Source organism: Triticum dicoccoides, chromosome 3A (genome assembly GCF_002162155.2).
Source record: "Triticum dicoccoides isolate Atlit2015 ecotype Zavitan chromosome 3A, WEW_v2.0, whole genome shotgun sequence".
In the NCBI taxonomy this organism is placed as follows: domain Eukaryota; kingdom Viridiplantae; phylum Streptophyta; class Magnoliopsida; order Poales; family Poaceae; genus Triticum; species Triticum dicoccoides.
In genome coordinates, this window is record NC_041384.1 from 749134406 (window position 1) to 749149761 (window position 15356).

A 15356-nucleotide genomic window follows, 5' to 3' on the forward strand; every position below is an offset into this window, starting at 1 on the left:
AACGCTCACTGTTCATCCAGAGGCAGCATCGATCGGCTTCAGTTAGCAGCAGTAGCAAAGGAATCGCTCGATCGGGTTCAGTTAACAGCCATCGATCGATCGCTCGGGTTCAGTAACGCGTAGCCTGCAGTGCAATCGCTCGGGTTCAGTTAGAGCCCAATGCCTCGCTCGGGTTCAGTTAGAGCCAACGCCTCGCACACACGCCCGTACGTGTACGAGAGAAACGCGCATCGCTCGGCCCCCGACCTCCCACCGTAACCGGGAACTCCCCGAAATTTTCCTCCCCCTCGCTTCTACCATGGTTTTTTTCCGTCATGGACGGCCCAAAGAATATCATGCAGTTGCGTCTCCGGCCCGCCCAGGACGAAAAGCCCATTTTCTGTCATGATTTTTTGTCATAGAAGTAGGAGCCCACCACATCTATGATGATACCGGGTTTTGTCACAATTATCATCATAGAAGTGTCATATGTATGACAGAATTTTTTTTCGTTCGGCCCAAAATGTCACGGATGTGTCTTTTTTTGTAGTGCATTCTTGTTATTTACTTTTGATATAATCCCTTTATGTGATTTCGCTCAGACGTCCGACTGTGGCATCCTAATTATTTACTTTCATTGTAAGCCCTTTTCGAGATGTCACTTAGACGTCCGATTGAGGCACGCACTGTCATTTACATTTTAATATAAGCCCTTTATGAGGTGTCGCCCTGACGCCCGACTGCGGCATGTTAAATTTATTTTTACCTTTCGAGGCGTCGCTTCAGACACCCGATCGGTCTTCAGTTATCTTATTGGGATTTCGGGAGGACTACCGCCTGACTTCCTTTCATTTATCGTGCAGTACAAATCTATTATCTGAGTGTGCATTATTAATCTGCTCATGTGCATCATGTTTGCATTTGTTATATCTTATGTCCAAAGTGTCTTGTGAGTACATTCAAAGTACTCACCTGGCTTGTTGATTTGGCCAGATGTTGACGAAGGCGATCTTATGGATGAAGAGTACGATAGCGAGTCCGACGCCTAGAGGAGTCCCAGTCAGTCACGTGCGATCCTGGAGTTGATCACTTGTATTATATACGCTTCCGCTACCCAATAAAATCATCGAGTCTCACTCCGACGCTTGATGAGCTGTAAGATTTTGGAGTCATGTCACCCACTTCACTGTGACATATCCACCACCACCTTTTTTACGAGTCAGTAGTTATGCCACCACACCCTTTGTGTCATATCCGCCTTTACGTATAATATCGGCGTGCTTGTAATAAATTGTTTAGCATCCTCAACTCAACCTTGTATAATATTTAGTACTTCTGGATTTCTGTATCAAGGATTTGTCTACCGGTAAGAAGGATTCTTCTATACTGGTCAATACAAGGGTCGGCTTTTCAATAAATGTTTTATTGGAAAACCGGTCCTGACAAGCCTTGAGGCGACCTTCCGGGCCCTGGGCGCAAAGGGAGCAAGACTCCCACAGGCTCCAAGTCCGGCCATCGGCCGGACACCGCGCCGGAGCCTTCAGTGGTTCCGGATTCCAGCAGGCAACTCCCTTTTAAGAGAGACAAGCCGCCCGCACCGGTGGCCTCTGTCCATCCAGAAGCACTGGACAACTTGTTGGAAATGCTTCGAGGCGCTTCCATCGACGAAGAGCACCGCACTATTATGAGTGCGGTGATCGAGAAGATTTGGTCTGCCAAAAGCGGACTAACCGAAGCTTGTGCCAGCCTCCTAATAGGCTTTGAGGTAAGTAGTCGAAGTATATAGAAATATTACCGCATGGACAGTAGCCCCTGATGCTCTGTTAGGCATTCGCGAAGAAAAGCCGAATAGAGGATCGAATAATAACTGCAGGAGTCTAATCCAAATATGTCTATATACGTATGCAGCCTTAACAGCTGGCCGCTACTGCACATACTGCGGAGATCGCCGCGCTGAAGCGGAACCTCAAGCGGTCCGAGGAAGAACTCGGCCTTGCCAAAAAGCAGCTCGAGGAGAACAAAGGTAAGCAATACCTTGTCGACATGAAAAAAGTTGTGGTTGCAAGATAACAGGATCATCATGGATGTACCAGGGTCCACAACCGAAGTGGCGACCCTGAAGCAGTTGCTCACCGAGGCCGAAAACAAAGCGGCCAAGGAGTGCACCGAGCAAGAAAAACAAGAGGCCCGAGCAGGTGAGGTGCGGCAAGAGTTTCAAGAACTCGTGAAGAAGCACGAGTCCTTGGAGCGTGACTCAAAGACACGAGGGTCCGAGCTTGCCAAGGCCCTCGAAAGCGCAAAGCATGCCAAGGACGAAGCCCAAAAGGCCCTCCAGGAAATTGAGGCGGTAAAGAAGATAGCGGTGGGTAAGGCATTTATTATGCAAAGTAGGCATGCGAAAGAAAATTTCCTTTTACTTACCCGAGTTCAGAGCTCTCCAGGAGCGTTCGCAGATCTGCCCCGCAGTGTGTCTGATGCTGCGGAATTCTACCAGGCCGAGGAGGGAAGCTCGACGGAGAAGTTGTTCTGGTCTCAGTATACTGGGACCGAACACCCGATGCCCGTGAGCGGCCAGCTGAAGCAACTGGTCGAGCTCCACAAGGCGGCCGAATAGGCCATGAGGGGCCTTATAGTCCGGATGTGGCCTGGCGATTCCCTTCCCAATAGCTACTTCGGCCTGGTGAGGCGGCTTGTGGATGCCTGCCCACGGCTGGAAGTCATAAAGTGGTCCGCCTGCATCAAGGGTGCCCGCAGGGCTTTTGCCTGTGCGAAGGTGCACTGGGCGAAGATGGACGCCGAGAAGCTGGTGAAGGAGGGGCCGCCATAGGGCAAGGAGCATCGCCACCCTGAAATGTATTATGAGGGTGTCCTGAAGGGTGCCCGTCTTGTGGCGGACGAGTGTGCAAAGGATGTAATTTTTGAATGAACTTGCTCGTGTGATCCTGTATTATGAAAACTAGTTCATTTGCACTATGCAACGCTTTTCGAATTTAAAATATTACCTTCTGTGCGGCCGTTTATAAAATCTCAGAGTTGCTAGTCGTCGGCTTCAACCCCCATGCAACTAGTGCTGGGGTGTTCGGGATAAATCTAGGCACTCTTGTTCCCATTTATGGGTCCTTCGAGGGAGGTGCTCAGCGCAGCGAACCAGGTGATACGTCCATTTTGCACCATGCTTTTATATCGATATTTATTGCATTATGGGCTGCTATTTCACAATATGTCACAATACTTATGGCTATTCTCTCTTATTTTACAAGGTTTACATAAGGAGGGAGAATGCCGGCAGCTGGAATTCTGGGCTGGAAAAGGAGCAAATATTAAAGACCTATTCTGCGCAACTCCAAAAGTCCTGAAACTCCACGGAATATCTTAAAATAAATAAAGAAAAATCCTCGCCAAAGATGAAGTCCAAGGGGCCCACACCCTGCTCACGAGGGTGGGGGGCGCGCCCCCCCTCCTAGGGCGCCCCCTACCTCGTGGGCCCCCTGGTGGGTCTCCGATGTCCATCTTCTGCTATATGAAGTCTTTTGATGAGAAAAAAAATCAGAGCGAACCTTTCGGGACGAGACTTCGTCGCCACGAGGCGGAACCTTGGCGGAACCAATCTAGAGCTCCGGTAAAGCTGTTCTGCCGGGGAAACTTCCCTTCGGGAGGGGGAAATCATCACCATCGTCATCACCAACGCTCCTCTCATCGGGAAAGGGCAATCTCCATCAACATCTTCACCAGCACCATCTCATCTCTAAACCCTAGTTCATCTCTTGTATCCAATTCTTGTCTCAAAGTCCGGGATTGGTGCTAGTAGGTTGCTAGTAGTGTTGATTACTCCTTGTAGTTGATGCTAGTTGGTTTATTTGGTGGAAGATCATATGTTCAGATCCTATATGCATATTATTACCCGTCTGATTATGAACATGAATATGCTTTGTGAGTAATTACGTTTGTTCCCGAGGACAAGGGAGAAGTCTTGCTATTAGTAGTCATGTGAATTTAGTATTCGTTTGATATTTTGATAAGATGTATGTTGTCTAGCCTCTAGTGGTGTTATGTGAACGTCGACTACATAACACTTCACCATTATTTGGGCCTAGAGGAAGGCATTGGGAAGTAATAAGTAGATAATGGGTTGCTAGAGTGACAGAAGCTTAAACCTAGTTTATGCGTTGCTTCGTAAGGGGCTGATTTGGATCCATATGTTTCATGCTATGGTTAGGTTTACCTTAATTCTTTTGTTGTAATAAAGGTTAATCATAAGTGGGATGCTTGTTCAAGTAAGAACAGCCCCCAAGCACCGGTCCACCCACATATCAAATTATCAAAGTACCGAACGCGAATCATGTGAACGTGATGAAAACTAGCTTGACGATATTCCCATGTGTCCTCGGGAGCGCTTTTCCTATTATAAGAGTTTCTTCCGGCTTGTCCTTTGCTACAAAAAGGATTGGGCCGCCTTGCTGCACCTTATTTACTTTTGTTACTTATTGCTCGTTACAACTTACCTTATCACCAAACTATCTGTTACCACTTATTTCAGTACTTGCAGAGAATACCTTGCTGAAAACCGCTTATCATTTCCTTCTGCTCCTCGTTGGGTTTGACACTCTTACTTATGGAAAGGACTACGATAGATCCCCTATACTTGTGGGTCATCAAGACTCTTTTCTGGCACCGTTGCCGGGGAGTGTAGCCCCTTTGGTAGGTGGAATTTGATAAGGAAAAATTTATATAGTGTGCTGAAATTTACTGTCACTTGTTACTGTGGAAAGTAATTCTCTGAGGGGCTTGTTCGGGGTATCTTCGCCCTGTCCAGTAGAGCAAAGAGTTGCTCCTCAACCTACTGAACCTATTGAAAATGAAACTCCTTTTGTATTTCCTTCGGGTATGATGGAAAAACTTCTAGCTAATCCTTTTACAGGAGATGGAACAAAGCATCTTGATGAGCACCTATTATATGTGGATGAAGTTTGTGGATTATTTAAGCTTGCAGGTGTACCCGATGATGTTGCTAAGAAGAAGGTCTTCTCTTTATCTTTGAAGGAAGATGCATTGATATGGTATAGGCTATGTGATACGAGATCGTGGGACTATAAAAGATTGATATTGGAATTTCATCAAAAGTATTACCCTATGCATCTTGTTCATCGTGATCGCAGTTATATATATAATTTCTGGCCTCGCGAAGGAGAAAACATCGCTCAAGCTTGGGGGAGGCTTAAATCAATGTTATATTCATGCCCCAATCATGAGCTCCCGAGAGAAATAATTATGCAAAGTTTTTATGCTTGGCTTTCTGAAAACAATCGCACCATGCTCGATACTTCTTGTGCTGGCTCTTTTATGATGAAGACTATTGAATTCAGATGGAATTTATTGGATATAATTAAACTCAACTATGAAGATTGGGACCTCGACGATGGTAAGAGTTCAGGTATGACACCTAAGTTTGATTGTGTTAAATCTTTCATGGATACCGATATTTTCCGTAAGTTTAGCACTAAATATGGACTTGACTCTGAGATAGTAGCTTCTTTCTGTGAATCTTTTGTTACTTATGTTGATCTCCCTAAGGAGAATTGGTTTAAATATCATCCTCCCATAGAAGTAAAAGTAGCTGCACCTATTAAAGTTGAAGAAAAGATTGTCACTTATGATGATCCTATTGTTCCTACCTCTTATGTTGAGAAACCACCTTTCCCTGTTAGAGTAAAGGATCATGCTAAAGCTTAAACTATTGTTCGTAAAAGCAATATCAGAACTTATTTACCCCCTGAGCAAGTTAAAGTAGAACCTAATATTGCTATTGTTAAAGATCTCTTGTCTGATAATATTGATGGGCATGTTATTCAGTTCGAAGGTGAAACTGCCAGAATTGCTAAACCCTGTGTTAAAGATAAACATAGACCTGTGGTAGGCGTGCCTGTTATATCTGTTAAAATAGGAGATCATTGTTATCATGGCTTATGTGATATGGGTGCTAGTGCTAGTGTTATACCGCATACTTTGTACGAAGAAATTAAGAATGAAATTGCACCTGCTGAATTAGAAGGAATTGATGTCACAATTAAACTTGCCAATAGAGATACTATTTCACCAATTGGGATTGTTAGAGATGTTGAAGTCTTGTGTGGGAAAACTAAATATCCCACTGATTTTCTTGTTCTTACTTCTCGACAAGATAGCTTTTGTCCCATTATATTTGGTAGACCCTTCTTGAACACTGTTAATGCTAAGATAGATTGCGAAAAGAATGTTGTTACTATTGGCTTGGATGATATGGTTCATGAGTTTAATTTCTCTAAATTTAGTAAACAATATCGTGAGGAAGAATTGCCTAGTAAGGATGATATTATTGGTCTTGCTTCTATTGCCGTACCTCCTAGTGATCCTTTAGAACACTATTTGCTAGACCATGAAAATGATATGTTCATGAATGAAAGAAGGGAAATAGATGAAGTATTCTTTAAAGAGGAACCTATTCTGCAACAGAACTTGCATGTTGAAATTTTAGGGGATCCCCCTCCACCCAAGGGTGATCCCGTTTTTGAGCTTAAACCGTTGCCTGATAATCTTAAATATGCTTATCTCGATTAAAATAAGATATATCATGTTATTATTAGTGCTAACCTTGCAGAGCATGAAGAAGAAAGACTATTGAAAACTCTGAAGAAGCATCGTGCCGCTCTTGGATATACTCTTGATGATCTTAAGGGCATTAGTCCCACTCTATGTCAACATAAAATAAATCTGGAAGCAGATGCCAAACCAGTTCGTGATCCTCAATGACGTCTGAATCCTAAAATGAAGTAAGTGGTAAGAAAAGAAATACTCAAGCTTCTGGAGGCAGGTATAATTTATCCCATTGCTGATAGTCAGTGAGTAAGTCCTGTCCATTGTGTCCCTAAGAAAGGAGGTATTACTGTTGTTCCTAATGATAAAGATGAATTGATTCCACAAAGAATTAGTACAGGTTATAGGATGGTAATTGATTTCCGCAAATTAAATAAAGCCACTAAGAAAGATCATTACCCCTTACCTTTTATTGATCAAATGCTAGAAACATTATGCAAACACACACACTACTGCTTCCTAGATGGTTATTCTGGTTTCTCTCAAATACCTGTGTCGGCTAGAGATCAATCAAAGACTACTTTTACATGCCCTTTTGGTACTTTTGCTTATAGATGTATGCCTTTTGGTTTATATAATGTACCTGCTACCTTTCAAAGATGCATGATGGCTATATTCTCTGACTTTTGTGAAAAGATTTGTGAGGTTTTCATGGACGACTTTTCCATCAATGGTTCCTCTTTTGATGATTGCTTGAGCAATCTTGATCGAGTTTTGCAGAGATGTGAAGAAACTAATCTTGTCTTGAATTGGGAAAAGTGCCACTTTATGGTTAATGAAGGTATTGTTTTGGGGCACAAAGTCTCCGAAAGAGGTATTGAAGTTGATAAAGCCAAAGTTGATGCTATTGAAAAGATGCCATGTCCCAAGGACGTCAAAGGTATAAGAAGTTTCCTTGGTCACGCCAGATTTTATAGGAGGTTCATTAAGGACTTCTCAAAAATTTCTCGGCCTCTGACTAATTTATTGCAAAAAGATATACCCTTTGTCTTTGATGATGATTGTGTAGAAGCATTTGAAGTACTTAAGAAAGCATTAGTCTCTGCACCTGTTGTTCAGCCACCTGATTGGAATTTACCCTTTGAAATTATATGTGATGCTAGTTGAGGGAGTCCAGGATTAGGGGGTGTCAGGATAGCCGGACTATACCTTCAGCTGGACTCCAGGACTATGAAGATACAAGATTGAAGACGTCGTCCCGTGTCCGGAAGGGACTTTCCTTGGCGTGGAAGGCAAGCTTGGCGATATGGATATGTAGATCTCCTATCATTGTAACCGACTCTGTGTAACCCTAACCCTCTCCGGTGTCTATATAAACCGGAGGGTTTTAGTCCGTAGGACAACACAACAATCATACCATAGGCTAGCTTCTAGGGTTTAGCCTCCTTGATCTCGTGGTAGATCTACTCTTGTACTACCCATATCATCAATATTAATCAAGCAGGATGTAGGGTTTTACCTCCATCAAGAGGGCCGGAACCTGGGTAAAACATCGTGTCCCTTGTCTCCTCTTACCATCCGCCTAGACGCATAGTTCGGGACCCCCTACCCGAGATCCGCCGGTTTTGACACCGACATTGGTGCTTTCATTGAGAGTTCCTCTGTGTCGTCGCTTTTAGGCCCGGTGGCTCCTCCGATCATCAATAGCGATGCAGTCCAGGGTGAGATTTTTCTCCTCGGACAGATCTTCGTCTTCGCCGGCTTTGCACTGCGGGCCAATTCGCTTGGCCATCTGGAGCAGATCGAAAGCTACACCCCTGGCCATCAGGTCAGGTTTGGAAGTTTAAACTACACGGCTGACGTCCACGAGGACTTGATCTTCGACGGATTCGAGCCACAGCCGAGCGCACCGCACTGTCACATTGGGCATGATCTAGCTCTGCCGCCGAATAGTGCCCTAGAGGCCGCACACGCATCGGTTCCAACCCTTAATTCAGAGCCAACTGCGCCGACCGAGGATGAGTGGTTGGACGTCGCCTCGGGGGCTGCGATCTCAACGGCAATCAAGCCGAACACCAGCCCCACACTCCGCAAGGCCCATGACTCCGAGGGGCCGGACTCCTCTCTGGACTCCGAGCCCTCCGCACCCCTGCCGATCAAATCCGATTGAGCGCCGATCATGGAGTTCACCGCCGCGGACATTTTTCAGCACTCGGCCTTCGGCGACATTCTGAAGTCACTAAAGTCTCTCTCTTTATCAGGAGAGCCCTGGCTGAACTACGGTCAGCAAGGTTGGGATACGGACGATGAAGAAATTCAAAGCCCACCCACCACCCACTTCGTAGCCACTTTCGATGATTTAACCGACATGCTCGACTTCGACTCCAAAGACATCGACGGTGAGGGAGTCCTGGATTAGGGGGTGTTCGGGTAGCCGGACTATACCTTCAGCCGGACTCCAGGACTATGAAGATACAAGATTGAAGACTTCGTCCCGTGTCCGGATGGGACTTTCCTTGGCGTGGAAGGCAAGTTTGGCGATGCGGATATTCAAGATCTCCTACCATTGTAACCGACTTTGTGTAACCCTAACCCAATCCGGTGTCTATATAAACCGGAGGGTTTTAGTCTATAGGACAACTTCATCATACAACAATCATACCATAGGCTAGCTTCTATGGTTAGCCTCTTTGAGCTCGTGGTAGATCTACTCTTGTACTACCCATATCATCAATATTAATCAAGCAGGAGTAGGGTTTTACCTCCATCGAGAGGGCCCGAACCTGGGTAAAAACATCGTGTCCCTTGTCTCCTATTACCATCCGGCCTAGACGCACAGTTCGGGACCCCCTACCTGAGATCCGCCGGTTTTGACACCGACATTGGTGCTTTCATTGAGAGTTCCTCTGTGTCGTCACTTTTGGGCCCGATGGCTCCTTCTACCATCTATAACGATGAAGTCCAGGGTGAGACTTTTCGCCCCGGACAGATCTTCATCTTCGGCGGCTTCGCGCTGCAAGCCAATTGGCTTGGCCACCTGGAGCAGATCGAAAGCTACGCCCCTGGCCATCAGGTCAGGTTTGGAAGCTTGAACTACACGGCTGACATCCGCGGGGATTTGATCTTCGACGGATTCAAGCCACAACCAAGCGTGCCGCACTATTTCGAGTGGCATGATCTAGCTCGGCCGCCGAACAGTGCCCTGGAGGCCGCACACGCACCGGTTCCAACCTTTAATTTGGAGCCTATTGCGCCAATCGAGGATGAGCGGTTGGACGTCACCTCGGGGGCTGCGATCTCAAAGGCTATCGAGCCGAACATCTGCCCCGCGTTCCGCACGGCCCGTGACTCCGAGGAGCCGGATTCCTCTCCGAACTCCGAACCCTCCGCGCCCCTGCCGATCGAATCCAATTGGCGCCAATAATGAAGATCACCGCCGCGGACATCTTTCAGCACTCGCCCTTCGGTGACATCCTGAATTCTCTAAAGTCTCTCCCTTTATTAGGAGAGCCTTGGTCGGACTACGGTCAGCGAGGATGGGATACAGACGATGAAGAAATTCAAAGCCCACCCACCACCCACTTGGTAGCCACTGTCGACAATCTAAATGACGTGCTCAACTTCGACTCCGCAGACATCGACAGCATGGACGACGATGCAGGAGATACTGATGAACCAACGCCCATAGGGCATTGGTCAGCCACCTCATCTCACGATGTGTACATGGTGGATACCCCTAAAGGAAGCGACAACAAGGAAAAAGGGGATGGAACGGGGGACCGATCCATCAAAAAGCAATCAAAGCGTCGGCGCAAACTCCAACCCAAGCCCCGCCTCGATAAAGACCCAACCATAGAGCAGGATGAGCCGGTAGACGACGAGCAGGCCTTAGAGCAACCGTCCGAACAGGGCAACGCGAATAGAGAAACCGAACATCCCTCCCCCGGCGAAAATGGCACTCTGGACGACCTTACGCCGGATAAACCCACGAAGCAGAAGAATCTCCACAAGAGGCTCATTGCAACAACACGCAGCCTGAAAAAGCAGAAGCGAAAGCTAAAAACGGCGGAAGATGCACTCAGGATCAGATGGAGCAAAGTAATCAATACCGCAGATAAATACGGCGACAGTCGCCGCACTAAAAGCTATCCGAAGAGAAAGCTACTGCCTGAATTCGACGAAGAGGCCCTAGAGCCCTCGCATTCAAAAAATAAGAAAGCCACACGGTGGGATAGATGACCCCATGGCCAGCATAAAGCGGCAAGCGGCGCCGCACCTAAGTCGGCATGCGACCCACTTAAAGATTCACATCATGGCCCAGTCAGGTCCATTTATGGGCCAAGAAAGCAAGCTCTCGTAAGCAATGCAATAAAGCCATTATCAGAATCTGGCACACCCAAATACAGGGGCGCCGCACACCCCCTATGTTTCACCGATGAGGTACTGGACTATGAATTTCCAGAGGGATTCAAACCCGTAAACATAGAGGCATATGATGGAACAACAGACCCTGGAGTCTGGATCGAGGATTATATCCTCCACATACATATGGCTAGAGGAGATGACCTCCACGCCATAAAATACTTACCCCTTAAGCTTAAAAGGCCAGCCCGGCATTGGCTTAACAGCCTTCTTGAAAACACAATCGGAAGTTGGGAAGACCTCGAGGACGCTTTTCGAGCAAGTTTTCAAGGGACCTACGTCCGCCCTCCGGATGCAGACGATCTTAGTCACATAACTCAACAGCCCGGAGAATCAGCTCGGCAATTCTGGAATAGATTCCTCACTAAAAAGAATCAGATAGTCGACAGTCCGGACGCCGAAGCCTTAGCAGCTTTTAGGCATAACGTCTGAGACGAATGGCTCTCTAGACACCTCGTCCAAGAAAAGCCAAGAACAATGGCCGCACTGACAAGCCTCATGACCCGCTTTTGTGCAGGAGAGGACAACTGGTTAGCAAGATGCGGCACCAGTGACCCAAGTACATCCGAAATTAGAGATGGAAACGGAAAACCGCGACGCAATAAGGACCGTCGCCGGACTAAGGAAAAAAGTCCGAAGAGCACGGCAGTCAACGTCGGATTCAAAAGCTCACGACAGAATCAGACAAAGCCGCCCCTCCAGGATAACACGGATGATCCATCCAACTTAAACAAAATCCTGGACAGGATATGTCAAATACACAGTACTCCCAGGAAGCCTGCTAACCATACCCACAGAGATTGTTGGGTTTTCAAACAATCCGGCAGACTCAACGCCGAACACAAGGGGCTCGACACACCAAGCGAAGACGAGGACGAACCCCAAAAGCAGAGCACCAGGACACAAAAGAACTTCCCACAAGAAGTAAAAACAGTAAACTTACTTCACATAACAAAACGTGCGGCGCCCATAAAGGTACGCACCACACGACCTATCCCAAAGGGGTCCCGCCACTGGTTGTCAAAACCAACCATCTTCGATCAGCTGGACTATTCTAGAAGTATCAGGAACGCAGGCTGGACTACCTTGGTACTCGATCCAAAAATTGGCGGACTCTAGTTTTCAAATGTCCTTATGGACGGCGACAGTGGACTAAACCTGATATATCAGGACACAATCCGTCACATGGGGATAGACCCAACAAGAATTCATCACAGCAAAACCTCCTTTCAAGGGGTAACACCAGGTCCGGACACCCGGTGCATGGGTTTTCTCCGGCTTGAAGTTATATTCGGCTACCCCGATAACTTCCGTCGCGAAAAGCTAACTTTCCACATCGTCCCATTCTCAAGTCGCTATCAAGCACTACTGGGACGCGAAGCTTTCGCCCGCTTTAACGCAATACCGCATTATGCATCTCTAACGCTTAAGATGCCCGGTCCACGAGGCATCATCTCTTTGAAGGGGAAGCATTGAAGTGCGCCTCCCCCAAGCGGAGGACTGTGCGGCCGCTTTGACAGCCCCACAATAAAATGGCTTCACCGGCCAAAAAATTCGGAATAGGTCATTAAAGACCACGAACGCGGATGGACGAGTTCGACACAAAATTATCATGGATGCAGGCTTAACGGCCACACACCCCTGTTCTAGGGGCTATGCACCCGTAAACTAAGACACAATCAAGCTCGGTTTAACATATTTTACCTTACACTTTGTTTATTCAATATAAATTCTGTTCGGCACGACCCTCTTTTCAACCTAGTTACTCTCTTTTTACAGATGATCATCGTGCTGCGCCCGTCCAGGATACGGCACAATGGAGACACAGGCGCAGACGTGCAGTAGGGACCCGTTCTAAGGATTCTTTTTAGACTAAGACCCTGTGTAAACCTTTTTTACTGTCTCTTGTTGTTATATATCCCCTGGTTTTCTCTCATATAACCAAGGAGGAGGCTGGCGTCTTGGCATGTGGCCACGTCAGAATTTTTGCGCGTACCTGGACACTAGGGGCTTTTTTATAAAGGGTGTTGTTTCGCCCGCACTCATAAAGACCGAACACCTTAGGGAGTGTTCGGCGTCGCGAGTTTTGGCATTCTATGCATCAGCTCCGAATCATGTCTTTGGTCAAATGTTGGGTTGCCCGGCTCCTCAGTTCGGCTACCTTACGTTCCGCTCTATCAGTAAGGTAGCACCAGGAGAACTACTGCGATTGTGCCCCGGTTAGGCCGGGTGAGCACCTCAGTAGAGAAAGCCGAAAACTGACTGTCATGATGTAGCGTGAGACTGGTCAGCCACTCGATGACCTACCGGAATTTATAGGATTCCTCCGTTTTAACGAAGGGCCATTTCCCGGCCAGGCACATACGCGCCCCGAACTCGGGCGAGCGCAGTCGCCAGCAAGGGGCTACCAAAATAGTCCCACTGTCAAGCTCCTATCGCTAAGTGAAAGTGTTAAAGCATTATAGTCCGGATGCCTGGCCCGCTGCGCTATCACCTCCTTTGTAGGACCAAGACATTGGATTAAATGTGAAAATGCGTCTTCTGCGAGCACCCCCGCACTATGTGCGTGGGGGCTGAAGCCAACGACTGCCATCTTTCAGATTTTGTATATATATATCTTAAAACGGCCGCACAGGAGGTGTTCCCAATACTTGAAGGCACAAGTATAAAAGGCCACTACAATTTATCAAAATATTTCTTTATAATTACATATGCTATCATAACATAGCATCCTTCAAGCACTGCGTCTCTATTACATGAGCGCCTTCAAGGACATCCTGAAAATAGTGCTCGGAGGGTACTCGGCTTTTGTCCGAATCTCGGGACGCCACAACGGTGATCTCCATCTCTGCCCAGTATGTCTTGACACGGGCAAGAGCCATCCGTGCGCCCTCCATGCATGCTGACCTTTTCATCGCATTGATACGCGGCACCGCGTCAAGGAATTGCTGCACCAAGCTGAAATAACTCTTCGGCTCCGATCTCCCCGGCCACAGATGACCCATGACGTACTTCATGGCGAGTCCGGACAACCTATTCAGTTCGGCCCATTGAGCCAGGCGATCGTCCACTGCCAGTGGACGCTCTGGATTGTGGAACTGCGACCAGAAAAGCTTTTCCACTTCGCGATCTTTTTTATCTTTAAAGTGTTCGGTCGCATCAGCAGCACTTGTTGCCAAATCCAGATAGGTGTCCTCCACACTCCACATCCGGTCCAACGGAGCAAACTTCGGATCGCAAAACTTCCTCCGCAGCATAAAGGGCTTTCCAGCCGCAATATGTTCGGCCTGATGCAGCTCCTCCTTCGCAGCTCTCATCGTAGAGAGAGCGTCCTTGGCATCGGCAATGGCCTTCTCTAAGTCCGTCTGTCTCGCCCGGTCTTCTTTCTCAAGAAGTTTGCAACGGTCTGCAGCGCTCTTTAACTTCTCGGCCATCTCGGCCATCTCTTCCTTGCTTCGGCAGTGAGTAGCCTGTTTGGCTCTCAGCTCTTCAAGGGCTTTCTCGGCAGCTGCATCACTTTTTCTGGCTTGTTCCTTAGCTCGGGCAAGTTCTGCCCTAAGACACTCCATGGCGGCCGCACCATCTGCGTCAAGCACACACATTGTAAGACACTGGCATGAAGCTCCTCTTACCTGATGCCGCCCGAGGAATTACATACCTTGAACCTCATCAAGCCGCTTGTTGACAAGCGCGATGTCGGCATCTTCCATGTCCAGTTGCCGCTTTAGTTCGTCAAAATCATCAGTTCGGCTCGATTCCGGACACCTCGCCACCTACATTCAAAGGTGACATCTTAGACCTGGGATTATGATCCTCTGCGCGCCGTCATTTCTTGACGACGCACAGAGTCTCAGGGGCTATTATCTACACAGGGCGCATCTTACTTATGCGCAACTGACAAAAGTGTACACTATCTAACGTACCTCAAAACCCGTCAGTAAACTTTTGACGGCCTCATGCAATCTGCTTTCTGCGGATGAAATCCTTTCAATCACCGTGCCCATCAATGCACGGTGCTCCTCTGAGATAGAAGCTCGCCCCAGCAGAATCTTTAGCTCCTCCGGCCGAGCACCAGACAGTGCCGGACTTGTCCTATGGCCTCTTTCGAAGGCCGGACGCGGAGAACCTTGGGGGGCCACATAGCTATCTTCTGCCCCTGCCGGATTCGTAGAAACCCTCCGCGACGACACCTCAGGGTCGCCCGCCTCGCTAGGCGGTACGGCAGTAGGAGGCGTTCCGCTCTCCATCATCTCCGAAAGAAGATCCCCCGAAGACGAGCTCTGCTGAGAGGGGCTGAGGTCCGAGCTACAAGGTAAAAATTTCGGTTAATTTTATCATATAAAGCAAGGATTTCTCTCATCCCTCAAAAGGAAAATCTCTCTCTA